Source organism: Geotrypetes seraphini, chromosome 2 (genome assembly GCF_902459505.1).
Source record: "Geotrypetes seraphini chromosome 2, aGeoSer1.1, whole genome shotgun sequence".
In the NCBI taxonomy this organism is placed as follows: domain Eukaryota; kingdom Metazoa; phylum Chordata; class Amphibia; order Gymnophiona; family Dermophiidae; genus Geotrypetes; species Geotrypetes seraphini.
In genome coordinates, this window is record NC_047085.1 from 38054643 (window position 1) to 38080802 (window position 26160).

A 26160-nucleotide genomic window follows, 5' to 3' on the forward strand; every position below is an offset into this window, starting at 1 on the left:
ATCTTGTAAAGATCTCCACGCTCTTGATGACGTAGATGGAAAAGGAAGAGTGCTTAAATAAGCAGAAATAGGCTCATAGTGTTCGCTAGGAGCAATGATAAGAATTCTAAAACAAATTCTATAACATGAGAAAGTAGCCAATGAAAATTCAAGAAAAACAGAGTAATATAGTCAAACTTCCTCACGTTGCCCAAAATTCTCCGAGTGGCGTTTTGAATTGTCTGCAAATGCAGACGTAAACCATAGGTTCCCAACCTTTTTTAAATCAGAGCCCAATTTTTTTATTTATTTATTCAGGTCTGCATTTTACATGATAAAATAATCATTCAGAAATAAGCAAAGTAAATGACAATATCAAGGATCAATCCAAGGAAACTTCAATATAATATACCCTGCTAGTTAGTTCACTAGGAGGGCTAACAAGAAAAAGACAGAATCATTTTGCTTTATATCAACTCAAGGAAACTGGCGCCTGATATGGAACCCAGCCAACATTCTAAATTAAATCGAAGCACATGGCTAAACCTTAGAGGGAGTGCTTGAGGATACCACTGCTTTTCCTGAAATAAATTTAGTTGCATAATAATAACTTACGATTGATCAATTTCCCTAGGATAGCGTCTGTGATTCCTAGAGATATGTTAAAACGTTGAGTGGTTAAAGCTACAGCCTCAGCACCCTGGGGTTGTGGGTTCAAACCCATGCTGCTCCTTGTGACCCTGGGCAAGTCACTTAATCCCCCCCATTGCCCCAGGTACATTAGATAGATTGTGAGCTCACCTGGACAGACAGGGAAAAATGCTTCAGTACCTGAATAAACTCATGTAAACCGTTCTGAGCTCTCCTGGGAGAACAATATAGAAAACTGAATAAATTAAAATTAAATTAAATTAATTGAGCAGGCTCAAAAAAAAAACCATATCTAATTCCTTGAAATATAATTAAATATTTACACAGGTATCTGAAGAAATATTTTGCTCCCAGCTGTAGAACTTGAGGACATAACAATAAAAAGTGTTGTCTCTTTTTTTTGGGGGTGACCCTAGCTACATCCAGATACATATACATTTTTTTTATTTAAAAACAACACATTTTGGTATTTGAAAAAAAAAATTTCAATAACCATTCCCTATCAGAGTCCAGTGCCAGCTGTATTAACAATGATGTTGGTAAAACTGCCTCCACATCCGATCTTTCAGGAATATTTGTTAAGTCCAGACTAAAGATAGACCCTGCTGGGCTGGCAAACTCTTCTTCTTCCCCTGTGGAAGATAATATATTTTTGATATCGGTGGATAGGAAGTTTCAGGAACTTTTAACACTTCCGACAGGTATTTCTTAAACATGTCAATTGCTGGTACAGATATCATTTTAGGAAAGTTTATTAATCTTAAATTATCGGCCTCTTTTACAAAGCCACGCTAGCGGCTGCGCTGCGCTAACGGCCCCGAAGCCCAAAGAGATTTAAAGGGCTTCGAGGCTTGTTGCCGTGCGGCTTTGTAAAAGAGGCCGTATGTCTTCTGATACTGTTCTCCCTAATCTCAAGTTTGTAGTGAATATTCCCACTTTCTTTAATCCAGGTTTGTCCTTGGACTTCAACTGATTCCATTTGGGTGTTAACTCAGTCACTTTATTTTTCAAAGTACTAACTCTTTTTTCAATTACCATCGAGTCAGACAATATTTCTTTACAGTGAGAAGAGATCTGCTGGATTTGAGTCCCCAATGAAATCTGTAATGCGCCTATTGCCAGAGCCCACTTTTTCAGTGAATGATTTCGATAGCGCCCCCTTGGGTAAACTATATTGTACATACTATTTATTGAAAAACAAGGGCACGTTTTTAAAATTATTTTATTAAAAGATAATAACAATATTGATGTATTGCTTACAGTATGAGCTTCATGGTTGCACTGTTGGGCAGCGGCAGCTGCTGTCTAAGGCCCTTTTGCTGGCTAAGAAAGCCATTTTGACTCTTTGGCGAGAGCCACATGCTCCCTCTTTCTCTCGATGGCAGGGGTCTCTTTATGACTTAGCTCTCTTGGAAAGACGGGCTGCGGGCACTCGGGATGAACGCAGGTGGTCTCGATTTCAGGATGTCTGGGAGGAGTTTTGGCTGTCCCTTCCCCATCATGAGAGGAGTCTACTCTTAAACTGTTAGCCTAACTAGGGGTCTTCTTTCCTCCTCGGTACTTTCCCTCTTCAGACTCCTTCTGCCTTGGATTCTCTAATGGGGTTCCCTTATCTCTTTCTCTATTTTGTCTCCTCTTTTTCCCCTTTGTGATCTAGTTCTCCTCCCCCTTGGGTCTATATTGTGCCTATAATTTGTCTATTTTATGCCTGTTCTTTGTCCATATTTTGTCTATATTTGTAAATTTTTTGTCTCCTGGTTGTCTATTTTGTGTATTTCGTATATGTCTTCCACAGGTCGGGAGAGGGGGTGGGTGGGGGGGTTGGAGGGTGGAATGGACCCGGTGTTTTAAGGCGTATTCTACTGTGTGTTATGGTACTGGGGTGTTCCACTCTGTTCTGGGGGGGTTTTTGGAGGGTCTTACGTGGAAAAATGTATTGAGCACCTCTGGTTATTGAGCCATCTGATTCTGGTTATGTTTCTACCATTGGCTCCCTGTATGCCCGAAGGGGCAGTTTTTGATGGCTTACTGGATGTCCCTTTACTCTGTTCTATTTTGTATATACTGGTTTGCTCAATAAAGAAATATTATATATTTAAAAAAAAAAAATGTTATTAAAAAATGAATAGAATATTATTAGTGAGAGACCTGAGTTTGATGTGATGAAACTTCCATCCAGCATCTGCTCCTTCTTCTCTCCCCACTTCCCTTCAGCGTCTGCTTCCCTCTCTCTCCTCTCCTCACTTCCCTTCAGCGTATGTTACCCTTCCCTCTCTATCCCTCTACTTCCCTTCAGTGCTACCCAACCTCTTCCCCTCATCGGGCCACCTTCCTCCCTTCCCCTCACCTTTGCGGGTGCTCTTCATAGTTTTCTCTTTCTGAGGTGTCCGGACGCAGCATCATTCTCACCAAGTCCCGTGCAACTGCCCTAAAGCTTCTCTGACACACTTCCTGTTTCTCCTGGGTGGCTTGTGTCAAAGGAAAAACTTTGGGGCGATCGTGCGTGACTTGGTGAGAACGTTGTTGTGGCGTCAAAAAGTTGAAGAATCAAAACAAAGATGACAGTGCTGCCATTGGATTCGCCAATTGGTCAAGGGGGCGTTGGCTGGTCCTCAACGCCCCCTCAATATGACTAAGACACAAAATGCCCCCCTTAGACTTCTCAGCACCCACCGGTGGGCAGTAGCACCCCCTTTGAGAACCACTGATGTAAAGCATGAGCCCAATATTCGGCTGGGAGCAGGTATGCTTTTGCTGTCTGCCGTAGGCGTTAAGCCCGGATATTCAATTCTGGACTGTTTTTGGTGACCGGTATGGAATAACCAGCTTCCTTTTAGGTTGTGGCAACATAACCGGTTATGCCAATATTCCCTGCTAACCAGTTAAGTACTTAGACCTGGATTCTATAACTGGCATCATTAGGCCTGGATTCTGTAACTGGCACCATTGTTGGCGGCTGCTGATTGCATGTCCATCACACGATGGTGCCGGGTACAGAATCGTTCCTCTGGCAAAGGTAGGGTTTTCCTGGCCTACATTTCCGGCGCCTACTTATGATGTGAATTGCACCTCCATAGGTGCTTTAGGCCTCCTAACACCACTTCTGGTATTAGCCATGCCCACAGTGACAGGTGGCCTAAGGTGCCTATAGAGTCACGATTCCGGCAACAATTTTCTAGGCGCTGGTAGGTATCTTGAAACTCAGTTAAAAAAACATTGTCTCAATGGCATTTTTTTACTTTTTGGGCGCTTACTGATGCCTAAAAAATGGGTGCTGGTTAGAGGATCCTGGCCTTAGTGGTTATTTATGTGGCCTATTTTATCTCCTAAACGTAGCCAATTTGACACTGAATATCTGCGCTTAGCCAACTATGTTGCATGATATAGCTGCTAACCATGAATATTCAGCGGGAGACAGATGGTTATCTCCAGCTGTATGTCTGTGGTTAGGCGCTAAAACACTATGAGGCTCATAATCGAAACGGAAATACGTCTAAAAACCGGCCTAAATTGGCACTTAGAGACGATCAGTTGTCCAAGTGCCGATAATCGAACCGGGTTTTAGATGTATCTAAAAATGACTTAGGCCTTCACAGTGCTGCAGTACGCCCAGAGCTAAAAGGGGCGTTTTAGGAGGAGTGGTGAGGGCAGAATTTGGGCGGGACGTGGGCCGTCCTAGACTTAAGTCTTATCTCAATGGATACAAGTCCTAGACTTAATCATAGAAACATAGAAACATAGAAATAGACGGCAGATAAGGGCCAAGGCCCATCTAGTCTGCCCACCCCAATGACTCTCCCCTACCTTTTTCTGTGAATAGATCCCATATGTTTGCAAAATTTAGCAATGCCTGCTGTGCATCGCCTTGAGTGAAGCTGTTCAAACAGGCGGTTACTAAATCTCAATAAACAATAAGGTGGCAAATAAAGCCTAATTAATATGTTAATAAAGATGCCATGTATGAAAACCTAAGGTTATAAGCTCAGCTCACAGTTAGGTTTTCCAAGATTTCCACAATGAATATGCATGAGATTCATTTGCATACAATGGGCAGACCTGATGGGCTATGGCCCTTATCTGCCGTCATCTTCTATGTTTCTATATTTCTATGTTTTACTAATCTTTGGTGAGTGCTAGTGCGTGCTGACCACAGGTTAAAAGGTCTAGCAGAGGGACGTGTGCTGGTGTCCCACAATAAATTTGCCTCTCTGTTTGCATACACCACGTGCTAAAAAAATATTTTAAATTTTCATCTAAGGCAGTATGTTAGGGGGTGGAGTGCGGACATGACAGCGCTAAATTCGACACGTTTCTTAAAAGATGGAGGATCCAGACCTGATTTTTGGAGTACCAAGTGTGTGATATCATGGCCTGTGCCCGGGGGGGGGGGAGGGTGTGAAGGGGATGGTCTGCCCTGGGCACCAGCACTCCTCCTCTTCTCCGCCCCCCTGCCTCTTCCCATTCCTCCCCTCTTTGCAACCCCGTTGGCTCTCCCGCTGACATCACTTCCGGGTGCCGCGCATAGGATGTGATGTCAGAAGGAGAGACGACGGGGTCGTGAGGAGCATGTTGTTGACCGCCGCGAGCAACAACTTCAAGGGAAGGGGGGGGGGTGGAGCAAGGCAGGCGGGATCAGGGGAGGGCGCCACTGCCCCGGTTGCCTCACCCTCGCTGCGCCACTGCCTGTGCCACAAGACTTCAACGGTGCTGCTGGTTTCTTACTCAACACTCACACTAAAGATGGCACTATTTAAATCTGTTTCATTTATGGTTGGGAATCGTATAACACAACTCTCCAATACTTTACCCAACCTCCAAAATATCCAGCGTTCCCCTCCGTAGAATTACAAATAGTTAAACATACTCTCATATATTTCAAATGTAACAAAATGTGGCCTCAGGTACACCTCCTCCACCCTTAGTAGTGTTCAATATCAGTGGGAATACTGGTGTTTTCATTCCTCATTGGCTCACATTCTTTTTTTGCAATTATTTAAGTAAATTTTTTTTAAAACTTTTAAACTTTTTTTATCCACCGTGCTCTTTTTAGAAGTTTCCTTGAGATTATTCTATTTAAAAATGTTCAAATAAGGTGTATACTTAGCTTATCATGCTACGGGGTTACATGATCCGACATGTTTCGCAGCAATTTGCTTTATCGAGGATCCCCCAGAGCCATTGTGTCCACCATCTTACTGGTTTTAAGAAAGATCTTGCAAAAAACTTTGAGTAAGATGGTGGACACAATGGCTCTGGGGGATCTTTGATAAAGCAAATTGTTGCGAAACATGTCGAATCATGTAACCCATGATAAGGGGGGGTAGATCTGTTGAGAGGAGGGCTTTAATCTCTGCCCAGTGATGGATGACAATGCTTCATCTTCAGCATTGTTCAATCACTGCTTCTGATAGCATCATGAAGTAATTATTGACCTCATGCGCCATCCCTTTCTAACAGGGATTGTATTCACACCACTGGCCAATATTTTTTTTCTCATGTTTACTATTTCCTGATATGGTGCAATTCAGCCCAGTTTTGCTGGTTGGTCTGGGAAGTCTGCCAGAGAAACAGAATGAAGACATTAAGAAATTAAATATGTACAATTAATTTAATTAAACGCTAGAAAAACTGAGACTGATGTTTTTTTTGCATGCCTGAGAATTAGTGATGTTAGACAAACAGGTACAAATCTCGCACACATGGATGAAGAGAAATAAAAGGCGTAAGAAAACAACAAAGCAGACGGTTCACCATATTCAATGTTGTAAAAGGCAAAGAAGCAGACCTTGTAAAGAAAAGCAGTCTTTATTGGTACATGAAAACTCCCTGGTATAAAAAAAGAGTTGTCCAAAAGAAAACACACTGTGGAAAAGCACAATTAGGACCAATCAAACGTGTAAAAAACTACCATGACATGGCACGGGCCGTTTCGACTGACGAGCCTTTTTCAAGGGTCCAATCAAAGCAGGTAGATGGTAAAATGAAATTGATGGCAGTCATGAAGGGGAGAACGAGGCGAGTGTATGGTTTTGGTAGTTTTTTTACATGTTTGATGTGGTCAAATTGTACCATTGTCTGAAGATATCTTTAAGAAATAAAGGAAAGTCAAGAATACTGGGCTAGATTCACAAAGCAAACCGATCGTGTACCAATCGGTTTGCGACCCCTTTACTATCAAATTTCCATCCGGCCTGATTCACTTACCTCTCCTGCGATCCGCTTCGAATCGGTGCATGCAAATGAGGTGAAACGCATGCAAATTGGACAGCGACCCAATTCACTACACCAAATTTCCGATCCGACTGGGCTGGCCGATCACCTGAAGAAGCGACTGCTGGGGACCAGTCGAAAACGTCTTTCCGTCTGGAAGCCATGCAATCTCTCCTGCCTACTGGCCCCGAATGCTGCCCTGCTCTGCCCTGCTTCTTATCTCCGCTGCTCGCCCTCATGCCGCCCTGCTCTGCCTCAATCTTCCCTGAATCTCTCCCGCCGCATCGCCGTTCTCCTGCCCTTCCCTGAATCTCTCCTGCCACATCGCCGTTCTCCTGCCCTTCCCCGCCCAGCGATCCCATGGTTTTAACCCACGGATCGGGCCCGATCGGGCAGGTTAGTGAATCCAGGCCATTGTGTTTTTCCACAGTGTGTTTTCTTTTGGATTCCTCCTTCTTCTGTGGAATATTGGGTCTTCTTGTTTTGCGCACCACAGTTTGATTTAAAAAAAAAAAAAAAAGAGTTGCCCAACATGGCCACTTTTTGCCAAAATCTGGCTCTTTCAGGGGCAATAGTACCAGCTGGTGCCCAGGAAGTGACACATTAGTTTTTATGGGCTCTGGTAAAGTTTGTGATCAGTTGCACAGTTAAATCCCCCGAAGAAGCCACAATTGGAAGGTGAAACAGGCCTCTCTGGGCTATGAAAGTGCATTTTTCACAAAAGTGCAATTGTAAAAATGAACATGTAAAGATAAGTCATTTATCATTTTATGAGCTTGTTAGACATAATGAAATAACTATAATAATAATAATAACAACTTTATTTTTGTATACCACTATACCACAAACAGTTCAGAGCGCTTTACAGAGGAAGAGACTGTATACAGAAGCTTTCAAAATTACTTTAGAGCATGTTAAGGTTAATCAAATTTGTCTGGAAATGTTTTAGAAATGCATCAAGGCAGAGGTGGGGGTCAGAGAAATTTATCACAAACAACTAGAAAGAGAGCTTTCTCATTTGCAAGTCCTAAATTTTGGAACTCCATGCTTCATGGCCCTCTCGAGGAAACATCCTACTTCTCCTTCCGAAAGCTATTGAAATCAATTCTATTTCATCAACACTGTGGAACTCTATGCGATACTCCCCATAATCCACAAACGAGCGTCTCTCACTAACTGCAATTTCTCCCTCCGACTGTTCATATCTTATTTTGTTTTTATTTTTCTGGGTTGGTCTTATTTTATTTTTTCTATTTCAATTCTCTTTCCCGATAAAGTAATTTATATTTATCTTGTTAGATTTACTATTCTATCTTTTTCTCTATAATGTAACCACCCCGCTTCACTTTCCCTGGTTCTCTACATCTCTCTGGAGCTCATTCTCCCTTCTCACCTTTTTTCTATTTTTATCTAAACTAAAACTAAACCTTAGGTTTGTATACCGCACCATCTCCACAAGCGTAGAGCTCGGTACGGTTTACAGGGTTAGGTTGAAAAGGAGCTACAATGAAGGGTTATAGGAAAGGAGCTAGGAAGATAAAGAGGGACGGGGAACCAAAAAGCGGGAAGTGTTAGATTTTTGAAAAGAGCCAAGTTTTCAGGTGTTTGCGGAAGGATTGGAGGGAACTTGAAACTCTGAGTGGGGATGTGAGGTTGTTCCAGAGTTCTGTGGTTCTAAAGGGGAGGGATGTTCCTAATTTTCCTACGCGGGATATACCTTTTGTAGAGGGGAATGATAGTTTCAGTTTTTGGGAGGATCTGGTGGAATTAGGGTTAGAGGAATTCCAGAAGAGTGGGATAACGGGAAGGCGGATGCCATCTAGGATCTTGAAGGCTAAACAGGCACATTTAAAGAGGACTCTGGAGTATATGAATGATGTTCTTTTTCTCTTAGGCATTTTAGTTTAGATTGTGAGCCTGTTCGGGACGTAGAGTGAAGTCCAAAGTGGCTAATATGTTTAGTTTTGTAAACCGCTTGTATGCGGTATATCAAATGTAATAAATTACGTACAATACAATGGTGCTTTCCTGTGAGTCATGCCTGAACCCCTGCTGGGAAAAAGAAAAGGAGGACTCGTGTCGAACGAACTGTATTAATTTTTGCTGCTAAGAAGCATACACCAAAGACAATGTTTTGTTTGGGTTTGAGATTGAGGTTGTTATTTTTTTTCCTTAAATCTTTTGAGTTCCTGCCAGCGGGAGCTGTGTATGAGAAAATAATAAAAGAACATTAAGTTGTGGTTAACTGGAAAACCTGGACTGACTCATCTTCCTTAATTGGTCCACATTACAATATTTATGTGTACCAGTTGCAGGTAGTTCTATTTTGATTTGACTGCTTGCCCTGGATCAGTAGCATGGAATGTTGCTACTCGTGGGATTCCGGAATCTTGCTATTCTTTAGAATTCTGAATGGAATGTTGCTCCTCCTTGGGTTTTGTCCAGGTACTAGGGACCTGGATTGGCCACCGTGAGAACCGGCTACTGGGCTTGATGGACCATTAGTCTGACCCAGTAAGGCTATTCTTATGTTCTTATGACTATGTCGTATGATTGTAATGAAATTAATAAGTGACATGAAATGTTAGGCCTCCAATTTCAGCTACCAAAATGTAATCAGGCATTTCAGTTGAACCCCAGGTGTCAGAAACAGCAACCAAAGAAGAGGGTGGGGATGTCAGTCAGTATATCAGAAATCCCTGGAGAGGAGCAGGGCAGCAGTGCCCAGGTAAACCTTTTCCAGAGCCAGAGGAATGGACACTAGTACTGAAACAGAGCGAGAAACGAAGGCAGATAAAGACCATATGGCCTATCTAGTTTGCCTAGCCATGCCATCTACTATCCCCTCCTCTCCCTTAGAGATCCAACGTACTTGTCCCAAGCTTTCTTGAATTCAGATACACTTTTTGTCTTCACCATTTCCACCAGGAGGCTGTTCCAAGCATTCACCACCCTTTCCATGAAAAAATATTTCTGAGGTTACTTCTGATTCTATTCCCTTTCACCTTTATCCTATGCCCCCTCATTCCAGAGTTTCCTTTCAATTGAAAGAGGCTTGCCTCATGTGCATGTATGCCACATAGATATTTAAACATCTCTATCATATCTTCCCTCCCATCTTTCCTCCAAAGTATACATATTGAGATCTTTAAGTCTGTCCCCATACGCCTTATGACGACCATTTTTGTAGCCTTCCTCTGGATAGACTCCTTCCTTTTTATATCTTTTTGAAGGTGCGTTATCCAGAATTGTACACAATATTCTAAATGAGGTCTCACCAGAGTCTTATACTGGGACAACGATCCCTCCTTTTTCCTACTGATTATTATTCTCCCTACGCATCTGAGCATCCTTTTAGCTTTCACCATTGCATTTTCAACCCGTTTGTCCACCTTAAGATCATCACATACTATCACACCCAAGTCCCGCTCCTCTTCCACAAAAGCTTCGACATTTGAGGCGAGAGAAAATGAAGGAATAGCCAGTAAGGTGGGAACCCCCCCCCCAAAAAAAAAAACAAATTCCCTTTTGGGTTTAAAGCAAAAGATCCAGTCAGTTAGGTAGAAGCATTTATAGTTGAACCCCAGGAAAAGCTAAGTTGAAGAGGGGGTAATTAGGAAAATATTTAGGTTTTTTACAGTCTAATGGTGTTTGCACCCCTGTGTTTGTTCTTTTTGAATGGGAGTAACTGAAAGAGCTGGATTGAAAGGAGAGAAACTCTTGTATCATCCAACGTTTGTAGACTTTGTTTTGCTGCCGGCAGCCTGCATGAAAGGTCTACACCTTGGATTCTGATATTGCACATGACAAGCTTGTTTGTTTTGGGGCAACCTCAAGTATAAAAGGATTATGAATCGAATTAAAGATTTACAGATCAGAGGTTTACCTTGCTTGTTTAGGATTAATGTATTCCTTTCTCATGGAGGAATAACTCTGGGTTACCATGAAAAGAGGATACCAGGAGGGAGTTGCAGCCCTCCTTAGGTTCAAAAAGCCGACAAGAAAGCAGCACAGAAGCTTCAGACCACGACAAGATTTCCCGTGTTTAAATTTCTAACCCTGCTTCAATCTCAGTTTCGCAAAGGGTGGCTGAATTTACATGCGATGAGTCGCTGGTGTCAGCGATCGGCACACGCATAGAATACACAATGAAAAGAGGCTTAAATGTGCCGGGAAAAAACAACGCCGTCATCATCATCTTCGGGTCTCATCGCATATCAGGACAACATGGAAAGCGCAAAGATAAGAATCACCGTCTATAATGCATTTCACTATTGTAACACAAACCACGGGCGGCTCAGGCTTTTGAATTTTTTTTTTTAATTGTTTAATGTCAAATTTTATCATGAGCCTCAGCCAGGAACACATGAGACACACCTATAATACACTTGTAATTTTTTTTTTTTTAATGTCAATTTTTATCATAATATAATCCTCCTATAAAAATTGTCCGTGACTAATCACCCTTAAATCAATCGATAGGTTCTACAATCAATAGGCTTTTCTTCCACTTTGTCATTCACTTCAACACTATTGTAGTAGTATTATGTTCATGCAAGTTTTTCTGGGAATTAGTTTAAATATTTTTTATTTTGTCTAATTTATTATTACTCAATTCATTAAAAGATTTTATCTAACTACTATCAGTGTGTTAGTATTTATAGGGTAGTCAAGCTATATTTATTAAGGGCTCCTTTTACTAAGGTGCGCTAGCGTTTTTAGCGCACGCACCGGATTACATTACATTACATTACATTACATTAATGACTTCTATTCCGCCTGTACCTTGCAGTTCTAAGCGGATTACAACAAAAAGATAACTGGACATTTCCAGGAATAGGAATACAATTAACGGCTTAGGGCCTAATACATCTAAACGATAGCTGGACGTTTTCAGGAAGAGGAATACAGTTAAAGGCGTTAGGTCTAAATCACATGTTGAAGGGAGGATCCTAAGAAGGGGAGAGAGGGGAGAGGAATGGGGTTAGGAAATTAGAATGTATTTCTTGAATAGTATGGTTTTGATTTCTTTTCGAAAAGCTTTGAGGTCAGTTGAAGCTGTCAGTAGGTTGGTGATGGAGGGGTCCAATTTAGCTGCATGTGTTGCTAGTAGGTTGTCGTACATCTTTTTGCGCTTAGTTCCTTTATAAGGGGGGTAGGAGAAAGGGGACTGGGTTCTCCTTTGTCTGGAATAGAGGTTCCTATTTAGGCGGTTGTTTAAGTGGGAGGGTGCCGTTCCGTTTAATGTTTTGAATATTATGCAATATAGTTTAAATTGGATGCGGGCTTGTATTGGAAGCCAGTGTGAATCTAGGAAGGCGTTGGTGATGTGGTCAAATTTTCGAAGGGAATAGATCAGTCTGAGGGCAGTGTTCTGGACAGTCTGTAGTTGTTTTATTAGGTAGGTGGGACAAGGAAGGTAGAGGATATTGCAATAGTCCAGTAGACTTAGGACTAGGGATTGAACTATGAGTCTGTATTGTTCTTTGCCGAAGAATTTTCTAATTTTGCGAAGGTTGCGCATGGTAAAGAATGCTTTTTGTGTGATTTTGTTGATTTGCACCTGAAGAGTGCAACATCTATCTACTGTTACTCCAAGGAGTTTGAGAGTGGTCTGTATAGGATATTTGGTGGTTTTTATTTCTAGTTCTGTTATCGAAGGGGTTTTGTCTTTTTCAAGCAGTAGAAATTTAGTTTTGTCTGGATTGAGCTTCAGTTTGTGTTCTGTCATCCAGTTTTCCACTATTTCTAGGGTTTTTACCAGGTTATCTGTTGTAGTGGGGTCTTGTGAGTCAAAGGGAAGGAGTATGGTTATATCGTCTGCATAGCTGAATGAGGTTACTTCGAGTTTGTCTAATAGGGTACCAAGGGAGGCGATGAAGACATTGAAGAGCATGGGTGAGAGTGGTGAACCTTGAGGTACTCCGCAGGGATTGGTCCAGGTTTCCGATATTAGATCTTTTGTTTTTACTCTGTATGTTCTTGTTTTGAGGAATCCTTGGAACCAATTGTATACTCCGCCTGAGATCCCTATTGCTTCTAATATCTGAAGAAGTATACTGTGGTCAACCAGGTCAAATGCGGCTGAGAGGTCTAGTTGAATTATCAGCATCCTTCTTCCTTTGCTAAGGTGTTGTCGGGCTGTATCTAGAAGGGAGGCTAGCAGTGTCTCAGTGCTGTGGTTGGATCTGAACCCTGATTGAGTTGGGTGGAGTAGGTTGTGGTCTTCAAGGTAGTTGGTGAGGTATTGGGCAACCAGACCTTCTATTAGTTTAACATAAAATGGAATAGAGGCTATGGGTCGGTAGTTGGAAGGGGTGTCTATTGGTCCTTTGTGGTCTTTCAGTATTGGAGTGACTATGATTTCTCCTAGGTCTTGTGGGAATTGGCCTTCCGTGAGCGTTGTTTGGATCCATTGCAATAGGCAAGCTCTAAATTTGGGGGAGGCATTTGTTAGTAAATATGAGGGGCAATTATTCAGGTCGCATGAGGCTCGACTATATTTATTGTAGAGTTGATTAAAGTCCCACCATTGCACCTTTTTAAAGTTGGACCAGTGTCTGTCGGCTGCAGTGGCTTCATCAGTTGTTGGGTTTATTATGATCTCTTCTAGGAGGGTCGGTGAATTGGGGAAGGAGGCTCTGATGGTAGCGATCTTGTTCTTGAAGTGGTCTGCTAGTTGGGTGGCCGTTGGAGGTTGGATTCCTTGAGTGGCTAGGAATGGCTGAGTGTCTGTGAGGCTTTTCACAAGTTGGAAGAGTTTCTTTGTGTCTATGGATTCTGTGCCTATTAGTTTGGAGTAGTAAGCTCTTCGTTTTTCTTTAAGTTTGGCTTTGTATTGTTTTATTAGGTTTCTCCAAGCTACTTTGGTTAGTTCTTGGTTCTTTTTTTGCCATACTCTTTCGAGTTGTCTACAGTGTCTTTTTAGTTGAAGAAGTTCTGTGTCGAACCATTTGTCAGAGGATCTGCAAAGTTTGTGTTTTGTCTTTTCTGGGGCTAGTCCATTCAGGGTTGTTTCGCTCAGGGAGCGCCACTGGCGAATGAATACTTTGTGGTCTATGGAGGCGATTGCGGGGTCTACTGTGGTCCAGAAGGTAGAGGGGTCGATTTTTGGTCGGGTTTTGAAGGTGGTTTTGTGGGTTTCGTGTTTGCTTGTGCTTTGTGTCCAGTTGATGTTGAAGGTGAATTTGAAGTGGTCTGACCATAGAGAGGGGTGCCAAGCCCCATTGGTGATATGAATGTTAGGTGTATGGGGGTGTTGGGCCATGTAAGCTGCAATATCGAGTTGGTGGCCTTTTTCGTGTGTGGGTTGCGGATACAGAATTTGGTAGGAGAGTGCATTGAGGTATGAGATTATGCCTTCAGCTTGTTTGGAGGAGCTGTCTTCTAGGTGGAGATTTATGTCGCCAAGAAGCAGGTTGTGTGTTGAGGTTAATGAGTTCCGGAAGATGAAATCTTCAAGATCATGTTTTGTGGTATTCCATTTTCCTGGAACGATGTAGCAGAGGATGCAAGTTAGGGTATCTTTGAGTGAGTTACTGGAGAGTTGACAGGCAAGCAGGTCTGATTGGGGGGTGGAGTGTTTGTCTAGGACTGTAATGGTAAGGTTGTTTTTCACTAGGATAGCCAGACCGCCCCCTCGCTTTTTTTCTCGGCAGACTAATTCGAGTTTGTATCCCTTAGGGCAGAATTCTGTAATGCTAGGGTCCGAGTCGGAGGATAGCCAGGTTTCGGTTAGGAAAAGGCAGCCTAACTGTTCTTTAACTATCCAGTCTTTTAATAGGTCTGCCTTTGGGCTGATTGATCTTATGTTCATATACGCACAGGGGATTGTGATTTGATTCTTGTGGATGTTGGGAATAAGCTGTGGGTGAAGGAGGTTCTTGGAAGTATGGGAGAGTTTGTGACCTGACTTCTTTGTGTTGTGGGGTGGTTTTCTATAGTGTGCGCTACCCGAAAAACTACCGCCTGCTCAAGAGGAGGTGGTAGCGGCGAGTGCATGGGGCATTTTAGTGCGTGCTAAAACCACTAGCGCGCAAATGTTGTACTTAGCTTTTAACTCCCCAATCAGCTGGGAATATTCTCTTGTTCCCACTCTTGCAAAAAGCTGACAGATTAATAATAACAATAATAATAACAGTTTATATACCGCAGTACCGTGAAGTTCTCGGTACTGCGGTATATAACTTGCATGAACTTGCAGAAAAACTTGCATGAACATAATACTACTACAATAGTGTTGAAATGAATTAAACAGCGGAAGAAATTTTTTTTATCATAAGCCACAGCTAGAAACACGTGCCTGACATGCGATTTTCACAGTACCGGCACCACCGGAGCAGTCGGTGATTTGTGGTCACCAAAAGCTGGCATCATATGGCGATGATAAAGAATCACCTAGAGTGCTCCTTTGAATATTGATGAGCTTCCATTTTCCATTTTAATATTAATGACCTCGTTGTGCTGCATTTGCATGGAAGAGTCGGAGACTGCTAGAAAGCTTGGAAAAGACTGCGGTGAGCCATTTTGATAATCGGCTGCTAGAATACATGTACGCTAAGCCAGCTGGAACAGGTTTAACGACCGTCATTAAGGACATGGCAAGTTTTGAGAATCTTCCTCCTAGTCACTTGAAAAAGGGAAGGGAGGAGCCATAAGTCATTGTCTTCTTTTGAACAGAAGGGTCTGTTGGCTATGGGTACAGCAGCTGGTGTGGTATCAAGTATGGGAAGCATTATGGACTAACCAGTACTAAGGGCTCCTTTTATGAAAGTCCATTATGAAAGTCCGACACCTGGAGCAATCCATCCGGTGTGCCCCAAGGCTCTCCACTATCCACATTGCTCTTCAACGTCTACATGTCCTCACTGGGCACGAAGCTAACCCAGCTGGGGATAAAACTATTTAGTTATGCAGATGATTTTACGATTATAATCCCATTCACCAATTCTGTCTCCGAAACTATTCCCAAAGCTTCAGAAGCTATAAACATGATGGAACAATGGATGACAAACTTTAGGCTCAAACTTAATTCAAATAAAACGACTTTTTTCATTGCTTCACCACATCCACTTGACATTAAATCACCCCTCTGTATCAATAACCTTAGTTACCCTATCCAGCCCTCCATAAAGATACTAGGTGTAACTCTGGATCAATGCCTAACCATGAAAGACCAAGTAGATTCCTTAATCAGAAAGGGATTTTTCACTCTCTGGAAACTCAGATCCCTTAAAGCTTGTTTTGTTAGATCGGTTTTTAGAATCCTAGTCCAATCCCTCGTACTAAGCCTGCTTGACTACTATAACATCGCCTATTTGGCAATTTCCCAAAAAAATATGCAACGCCTACAACTGTTGCAGAATGCGGCAGTCAGACTAATCTTTGGACTAAAAAAATTTGACCACGTGGTTGCAAACTGAAAAAACACCATGAATTCCTTCTCTCACATCAAGCAGCATCATGGGGTAAAGACCTAGAACAATTACTTTCGCCCTCTACTTATGAGGAATTTAGGAAACGTCTAAAAACACACCTGTTCCTAAAACATCTTGACAACTGATCCACTTATCTCTTTCCTCTCAATAGCGACCTACTGTCCTTTTGATCACTTTTCTCCTCAACAATGAATTTCCTGTCTAATTACTTCTCTTTCCTCTTCCCCTCTTGAAGTCAGTCAATTTGTACCTTTGCTTAATCTTTTGTAAACCGCATAGAACTTCACGGTATTGCGGTATATAAGCTGTTATTATTATTATTATTAGTGTTTTTAGCGCACGCTACAATGCCACGCGTGCTAACCCTGCGCTACACGGAAAATACTAACGCCAGCTCTATGGAGGCGCTAGTGTCTAGCGCATAGGGCATTGTAGCGCATGCTAAAACCGCTAGTGCACTTTCGTAAAAGGAACCTTAAGTCTTAGGGGGGTGGTCTCCAGTATATTTATAGCTGAGTCCCAGAGAGCCATTTTAAAAGGAAAAGCCTTTTTCATCACACTAGAGCTGGACCCAGATTTAAATCACACATTACAGAACAGGAGATTTTAGAGAGACTATTCAAGATACAGAAGACTACTTGAACATAAGAATAGCCATACTGGAGCAGACTGATGGTCCATCTAGTCCAGTATCCTACTTACAGCAGTGGCCAATCCGGGTCAAAAGTACCTGACAGAACATAAGAACATAAGAATAGCCTTACTGGGTCAGACCAATGGTTTATCAAGCCCAGTAGCCCGTTCTCACGGTGGCCAATCCAGGTCCCTAGTACTTGGCCAAAACCCAAGGAGTAGCAACATTCCATTCAGAATCCTAATGAATAGCAAGATTCCAGAATTCCAAAGTATAACAAAAGATTCCGAAGAGTAGCAAGATTCCAGCATCTCAAAGAATAGCAAGATTCCGGAATCCCACGAGTAGCAACATTCCATGCTACCGATCCAGGGCAAGCAGTGGCTTCCCCCATGTCTTTCTCAATAGCAGACTATGGACTTTTCCTCCAGGAAATTGTCCAAACCTTTCTTAAAACCAGCTACGCTATCCGCTCTCACCACAACCTATGGCAATGCGTTCCAGAGAGGCCCACATAGTAACAATATTCCAGGCTACCAATCCCAGGGGCAGGAGTGGCTTTCCCAATTTCTATCTCTACAGCAGACTAACTTTTTTTTAAACCCAGATATAGTAACCGCTTTTACCGCATCCTGTGGTAACTGTTTAATTTTATGCTTGATCCGTGCCTTCAGACTGGGTGTGATTGAGCAGTTGAGGTTAACTGTGAATACTTTCTTAAGGCTAGAGGCAATACCACATCTGTTAAAATGCTCAGTCATTTCTTCAATGAAGAAGAAATTGTTACTGGATTTGGCAGAGATGGGTAGCTATTGGCCAGTAGCCAACCTAATCGCTCTGTCAAAATTGCTAGAAAACGCAGTAGAGGTAAAGTTAGACATTAAAAAAAAAAATAAATTCAAGATTAGCATTGGGTAGGTTTATATTTATTGTTTACTTAATATACCACCTAATATGAGCAAAACTAGATTCCTCAGGTTTTCTAGTACTGAGACTGTGCATGTGTCCCTTATGAACAAATAATAATAATAATAACTTTATTTTTGTATACCGCAATACCACAAAACAGTTCAGAGCGGTTTACAGGTTAAGAGACTGTACATTTACAGCGAAGTTACAGTATATCAGAAAACAGTTCAGATCAAATTATGCAATGCAGGTGCAGAGAGTAATTAACAATTGTATGGTATAAATCAGTGAACAATTACAAAATGATCCAATAATTGTTGCATGGGGGGTGCAACCGGGGAGGGGAAGGGTAGGGAGGGAGGCGAGGTTGGGATTATTAGTTTGGGTAGGGGGGCGGGGGTTAGAGGAATTTATCAAAGAGGTATGTTTTGAGAGATTTCCTGAAGGATTGATAAGTTGGGGCAAGAGAGATGAGGGTGGACAAGCAGTCATTCCATTTGCCAGCTTGGAAAGAGAGGGTCTTGTCGAAGAATCTTTTGTAGATGCATCCTTTTGGGGAGGGGTAGGCAAACAGGTGGGCATTGCGTGTACGGTTAGAGCCTGGGAAGGCGAAGTGGCGTGACAGATATATCGGGGCTGAGCCAGTTAGGGTTTTGAAGCAGAGGCAGGTGAATTTGAAGATGATCCTTGCTTCGAACGGTAGCCAGTGAAGTTTTCTATAGAAAGGGCTGATATGGTCTGACTTTTTGAGCCCGTAGATGAGGCGGACGGCGGTGTTCTGGATAAGTCGTATTTTTTCTATACCGCCATAGTCAGTCGACTTCTAGGCAGTTCACATCGAAAGAAGGCTGGACATTCAGCGAATTACAAATGCATGAGGTGAATGTTACAGAAGAAAAGAGTTGTAGGGGAGGGCAAGTAAGGGGGGGGAGTGAAGGGGGGGGGGTAGGAATTGCCTGAAGATTGCTTGGGATTTGAAGGGGGAAAAGGCGTAGAGAGCGCGGAATGGTCTGTTTAGGTGATGAATTTGTCAAACAGAGTGGTTTTGATAGATTTTCGGAATGCATTGTAGGTCTGTCTGGTTTTATTTATGTAGTTTTCCATCCAGGATTGTTGTCGGTTAGCTTGGAACATGAAGGTTCTGTCAAGGTAGGACCTACCCAATCGTGTCCGATCCATGGCAAGCAGATGAATTCTCAACGCGTTCTCATGCAAATGGGGTCGATCGTAGGCACGCCCCCCCCCACCGACCGAACGGATCACTCTCCAGCGATCCTGACACATGCGCAGACCATCTCCTTTGCCTGTAAATGGTCTGCGCACACTCACCGCAAAGATAGAGCTTGAAACTTTTGTTGTTGTTATTATCACAGAGCTGGAAACTTTCACGAGTCTGTGGTTTTAACCGGTGTCAGGTCAAAAGCGCGCCGGGACAAAGGCGCGCCCAGACAATTGAGCGCAGCGCGCTGCCACGCCACTCTAAATTACTGTTTTTAGTGCTCCGACGGGGTGGCATGGGGGGAACCCCCCCACTTTACTTAATAGACATCGCGCCGCGTTGTGGGGGCGTTGTGGGGGGCGTGGGGGGTTGTAACCCCCCACATTTTACTGAAAACTTCACTTTTTCCCTGTTTTTAGGGAAAAAGTTCAGTTTACAGTAAAATGTGGAGGGTTACAACCCCCCAAACCCCCCATAACGCCGGCGCAATGTCTATTAAGTAAACTGGGGGGGGGTTCCCCAACAAAACCCCCCGTCGGAGCCCCTAAAAACTGTAATTTAGAGCGGCGTGGCGGTGCGCGCTGCGCTCAATTGTCGGCGCACACTTTTGTCTTTCGCGCCGTTGTCTATGAACCGTTTTAACCCATGGGTTGAAAGCGGGGCTGCACCGTGGGTTAAAACCACGGAGTCGCGACAGAGAACAGGAGTTTTTAAACAAGCAACTGGTCCTCAGCAGTCGCTTGTTTTTTGATCGGGCAGCCCAGTCGGTGTTCCTGAAATTGATTTGTGAATTGCGTCCTTCCTACTTTGCATGCCGTTCCCCCTCATTTGCATGTGCAGATTGGAGGATGATCGGCACAGAGGTTAGTGAATTGGGTCGGAGGAAAATCGGGTTGGTACACAATCGCAAACACGATGGGTGGGCTTAATAAATCTAGCCTAAAGTCTTTAGGGCAGTGGATAAGGTTAAGCAAATGCTGGCTAGGTTTATCAGCAGGCTTTGATACTGTCCATCACAGATGTTGGATATGTCAGATCAGAGAATTAGGGATGGGTAAGAACATAAGAACAGCCTTACTGGGTCAGATCAACGGTTCATCAAGCCCAGTAGCTTGTTCTCACAGTGGCCAATCCAGATTACAAGTGCCTGGCCAAAACCCAAAGAGTAGCAACATTCCATGCCACCGATCCAGGGCAAGCAGTGGCTTCCCCCATGTCCTTCTCAATAACAGACTATGGACTTTTCCTCCAGGAATTTGTCCAAACCCTTCTTTAAACCAGCTATGCTATCTGCTCTTACCACAACCTCTGGCAATGTGTTCCAGAGCTTAACTGGTCTCTGTATGAAAAAATATTTCCTCCTATTGGTTTTAAAAGTATTTCCTTGTAACTTCATTGAGTGTCCCCTGGTCTTTGTAATTTATGACGAAGTGAAAAATTGATCCACTTGTATCCGTTCTACTCATAGAAACATAGAAACATAGAAATAGACGGCAGATAAGGGCCATGGCCCATCTAGTCTGCCCACCCTAATGTCCCTTCCCTACCTTTGCCCTGTGAATAGATCCCATGTGCCGATCCCATTTGGCCTTAAAATCAGGCACGCTGCTGGCCTCAATCACCTGCAGTGGAAGACTATTCCAGCGATCAACCACCCTTTCAGTGAAAAAGAATTTCCTGGTGTCACCTCGTAGTTTCCCGCCCCTGATTTTCCACGGATGCCCTCTTGTTGTCGTGGGACCCTTGAAAAAGAAGATATCTTTCTCCGCCTCGATGCGGCCCGTAAGATACTTGAACGTCTCGATCATGTCCCCCCTCTCTCTGCGCTCCTCGAGCGAGTATAGCTGTAATTTGTCAAGCCGTTCTTCGTATGGGAGATCCTTGAGTCCCGAGACCATCCGGGTGGCCATTCTCTGCACCGACTCCAGTCTCAGCACATCCTTGCGATAATGCGGCCTCCAGAATTGCACACAGTATTCCAGGTGGGGCCTCACCATGGATCTATACAATGGCATAATGACTTCCGCCTTACGGCTGACGAAACCCCTTCGTATGCAACCCATGATTTGTCTTGCCTTGGATGAAGCTTGCTCCACTTGATTGGCAGTCTTCATGTCCTCACTGACGATTACCCCCAAGTCTCGTTCTGCTACCGTTTTTGCTAGGATCTCGCCATTAAGGGTATAAGACTTGCATGGATTTTGGCTGCCCAGGTGCATAACTTTGCATTTTTTGCAATTGAAGTTGAGTTGCCAGGTCCTAGACCAGCGCTCCAGTAGGAGTAGGTCGTGCATCATGTTGTCGGGCATTGAATCTTTGTCCGTTGTGCATTTGCCCACTACATTACTTAGTTTGGCGTCATCGGCGAATAATGTTATTTTACCTCGAAGCCCTTCTGCCAAGTCCCTTATAAAGATGTTGAATAGGATTGGGCCCAAGACCGAGCCCTGTGGCACTCCACTGATCACCTCCGTCATTTTGGAGGGGGTGCCATTCACCACTACCCTTTGAAGCCTACCTCCAAGCCAGTTCCCAACCCATTTCGTCAATGTGTCACCTAATCCTATAGAACTCATCTTGCTCAGCAACCTGCGGTGTGGTACGCTATCGAATGCTTTGCTAAAGTCCAGGTACACGATGTCCAGGGTCTCCCCAATATCCAGCTTCCCTGTCACCCAGTCAAAGAAGCTGATCAGGTTGGATTGGATTGGATTTTGTAGACTTCAATCATATCTCCCCTCAGCCGTCTCTTTTCCAAGCTGAAGAGCCCTAACCTCTTTAGTCTTTCCTTATATGAGAGGAGTTCCATCCCCTTTATCATCTTGGTCGCTCTTCAATGAACCTTTTCTAATTCTACAATATCTTTTTTGAGATATGGTGACTAGAATGGAACACAATACTCAAGGAGAGGTCGCACCATGGAGCGATATAGAGGCATTACAACATTCTTAGACTGTTTACCATCCCTTTTTAAAAAATTCTTAGAATCTTTTTTGTTTGTTTTTTTTGCCACCTCTGCACATTGGGTATTCTTCGTATTGTCTACAATGATACCCAAATATTTTTCTTAGGTGCTGACCCCTAAGGTGGATCCTAGCATCTGGTAACTCTGATTTGGGTTATTCTTCCCAATGTGCATCACTTTGCATTTGTCCACTTAAATTTCATCTGCCATTTTGGTTGCCCAGTCTTCCAATTTCCTAAGGTCTACCTGCAATTTTTCACAGTCTGCATACATTTTAACAACTTTGAACATTTTAGTTCATCTGCAAATTGAATCACCTCACTCGTAGTTCCAATTTCCAGTTCATTTATAAATATGTTAATAGCACCAGTACCAGTATAAATCCCTGTGGCATTCCACTATTTACCTTCCTCCATTGAGAAAGGTGGCCATGTAATGCTACTCTGTTTTCTGTTTGATAAGCAATTCCTAATCCAAAATTTATCATTGCCTCCTATCCCATGACTCTTTAATTTTCTGAGACGTTTCTCATGAGGACATTTGTCTACAGCTTTCTGAACATCTAGATACTCTACATCAATTGTCTTACCTTTATCCACATGTTTTATTCACACCAATTGGTGAGGCAAGACCTCCCTTGGCTGAACCCATGCTGACTCTGTCCCATTAAATCATGTTTGTCTACCTGTTCCACAATTTTTTTTTTAATAATTGTTTCCACTATTTTGCCTGACATCGAAATCTGGCTTGCCAGTCTATAATTTCCTGGATCTCCCCTGGAACCCTTTTTAAAAATCGGCACAACATTGGCCACCCTCCAGTCTTCAGGTACTACAGACGATTGTAGTGACAGATTACAGATCACTAACAGAAGATCAGCAATTTCATGTTTGAGTTCTTTCAGTATCCTGGGATTTATACCATCTGGTCCAGGTGATTTATCACTCTTTGTCAGTTTGGCTTAGTACATCTTCCAGGTTCTCCGAGATTTCTTTCAGTTCATCTGCATCATCACCCTTGTAAACCATTTCTGGTTCAGTTAGATCTCTTACATCTTCTTCCTTAATGACTGAAGCAAATAAATCATTCAGTCTTTTCATTATAGCCTTTTCCTCCCTGAGCGCCCCTTTTGCTCCTTGATAATCCAGTGGCCCCATGGATTCCCCCACAGGTTTTATATGCTTTTGTAGTACATTAAAAAAAATGTTATTTTGAGTTTTTGCCTCTTTGGCAAGGTTCTCCTCAATTTTTTTTAGCTTTCTTTATCAATGCTTTGCATCTAACTTGCCAGTGCTTGTGTCTCTTCTTATTTTCTTCATTTGGATCCTTTTTCCATTCTTTAAAGGGTGTTTTGTGGCTCTAATAGCCTCTTTCACTTCACCTTTTAACCATGCCAGCTCTCTTCATTCCACCTTTGCTAATACATGGAATACATCTGGTCTGGGTACAAGACATATCATGGCAGTTTATAAATAAAAAGCAGTAAAAATAGAATGGAACTCCATTATACAAATAGGAAAGACATACAACAAGAGCATTCATACTTTAATAAACAGAAAACATTTGCTCCTATTACGCAGGTTCATCAATATATTGTCAATTTTCCCTCTTCATGTACATCAAAAGCCTGACCGAAAAATAACTTTTTAGCATGCTCTCAAATTTTTTCGGGTTTGTTTCAGCTTAAAGATATTTTTGTGAGCCAATTCTGTAAGCCTTGGCACTAAAACAAACAAACAAAAAAAGCCCTCTCTTGGTATCTCCCAACGGGGTCTGGCTACATGAAATACCCCCATCCCGATGTTTTGTAATGGCCTAAGGGTTCTATTGGGTATGGTGGGTTCTGTTAAAGTGTTCATGGAAAAGTCTGATGTTCATAGAAGGTTTTATGTGTTGGTGAGAGGATTTTAAATTGAACTCTATAGCATATGGTAATATGTAAACAATGGAGTAATGATCAGATTTACAAATATTACCAGTTTGCCCACAGCAGCATTTTGAATTGTATGAAGTCTCTTAAGATTATTACTTGGGAAACCTACGTACACAATATTACCGTAATCAATCCATGAGATCAGAATTGCATGTAGTAATGTATGAAGCACTGATTCATTAAATAAATACTTAAAAAATGAAATTGACACTAGAAAATGACACGGGGACAAATTTTTCCCCATCCTCCCAGGAACTCATTTTCCTATCCTGGTGAGTTCTTTTCCTGTCCCTGCCCCATTCCTGCAAGCTATGTCCTCATCTGCACAAGCCTCAAACCCTTTAAAATCATAAGTAGCAACATTCTAGAGCTCAGATTGTGATGTCATAATGCCTCATTCCACCAATGCCTAAGCTCTGTCCTCATCTGCACAAGCCTCAAACACTTTAAAATCAGAAGTAGCAACATTCTAGAGCTCAGGCTGTGATGTCATAATGCCTCATTCCACTAATGTCTAAGCTCTGTCCTCATCTGCACAAGCCTCAAACACTTTAAAATCATAAGTAGCAACATTCTAGAGCTCAGATTGTGATGTCATAATGCCTCATTCCACCAATGCCTAAACTCCGTCCTCATCTGCACAAGCCTCAAACATTTTAAAATCATAAGTGTTCGAGGCTTGTGCAGTTAAAGCAGAGCTTACAGGAATAGGGCAGGGACAGGTACAGCGACAAAACTCGCGAGGATGGGTCAGGGAAATTGAGTTCCTGCGTGGACATGGAAAAATTTGTCCCCGTGTCATTCTCTAGTTGACACAAGACAGAGAAGTCTCCTCGTAAAACTCTGGATACTTGCTCATCAAACGTTCATTTTGAATTGATTGCAACCCCTAAATATCTAAAACTGTCAAATACTTTCATAGGCCTTCCAAACAAAAATATATGTGATGATGGATTCTGTTGCATTCTGGTTCTGTTTATTTGCAAATGATATTCTGTTGATTTTCCACTCAAGGTAGGCGATGAACTGGAATTCTAACTGCTGATTGGAAAGTTACAGCTTGTGACAAAGAGACATAAGAACAATGACCTATGGCAACACAGCTAAAATGGAGGAAACTCTTATGACTAGAAAAAGTATTTTATATATTTATTTTTAAAATGTATAGACCGCTTAAGTCTAAGCGTTTTCCATACAAAACATACATAATAGTCAGTCAAACAACACATTGTACATGGTATAACCATTACAACCAATTTCTGTTACATTTACAATCTAATAAAATATGCTCAGCATAAATTCAAACTTAAAATCCCTTCATATCCCTCACCTAATCATAACATTCTTGGTAAGGGCGAGAGTAAAAGTCTGTTCAATATATACTAATACTGGATCATTTTTCCATGCTATATCATAAAAAGACTAGTGGCTATACTTAGAACTGGAATTTATATCAAAAACATCCAGTTAAATATGGTACTCTTCAAACATTCATAAACGAAGATTCATAAAGAAATACTTTGATACTCGATCCTCAGAGGGTTAATCTCCCGTTGGTTCTAGTGGACAAAGCCCACCAAACCCGATCTTCATAGGATCTCATTGGATCAAAATATAACGTTTTTTTCTTTTTTTCTTTTTTTTGTATCAACTCCAATATAAATAGTGAGTATAAAACTTATTACTTAACTTATAAGATTTATTTTAAAGCGGGGAGCGCCTCCACCAACATGTCCATGTCTTCGTTTATGAATGTTTGAAGAGTATATTTAACTGGATGTTTTTTGATATAAATATCATAAAAAGACTGCATATCGAGTTGGGGAAGGGGGTACGGATTCATTTTTGATGAGTTTTCAGGAACATCCATGTCGGCATAGCGTGATGCATAAATCCCAGATTAGATTAGATTAAATGTTGTTTTTGGGTCATTTACAATTATCCATTAGATCTGGGAATTTAATATGGGACCAATTGTGCATGCATTGATTTTTTTTCTAGACTGTATTTGGAATGTGTTATTTGCGGATTTGCTAAAGAATTCATTATGACACTTGCAAATGCTAAAAAAAAAAAAAAACCCCAAACAAACATACAATTGATCTGTGGATTGGGTACTCAGGAATGCTTACGTCCAATTTGGGAGAGATTGCATTGTCTTCCGTTGGAATGTAAGCGCTGGTTTCAGATCTTGAACGTGGTATTCAAGGAATGATGTGGTAT

At 42.2% G+C, this 26160-nt stretch overlaps 1 long non-coding RNA gene across 1 annotated transcript in view; it reads left to right on the forward strand.

Annotated features, from left to right (window-relative positions):
• Nucleotides 1-25147, forward strand: part of LOC117355352 — a 50549-nt gene extending 25402 nt beyond the window's left edge. Inside the window, exon 3 of the long non-coding RNA XR_004538344.1 lies at nt 24952-25147. This is a non-coding gene — a long non-coding RNA (uncharacterized LOC117355352). The remainder of the gene's footprint in view (nt 1-24951) is intronic.
• Nucleotides 25148-26160: the final 1013 nt, after the last annotated feature.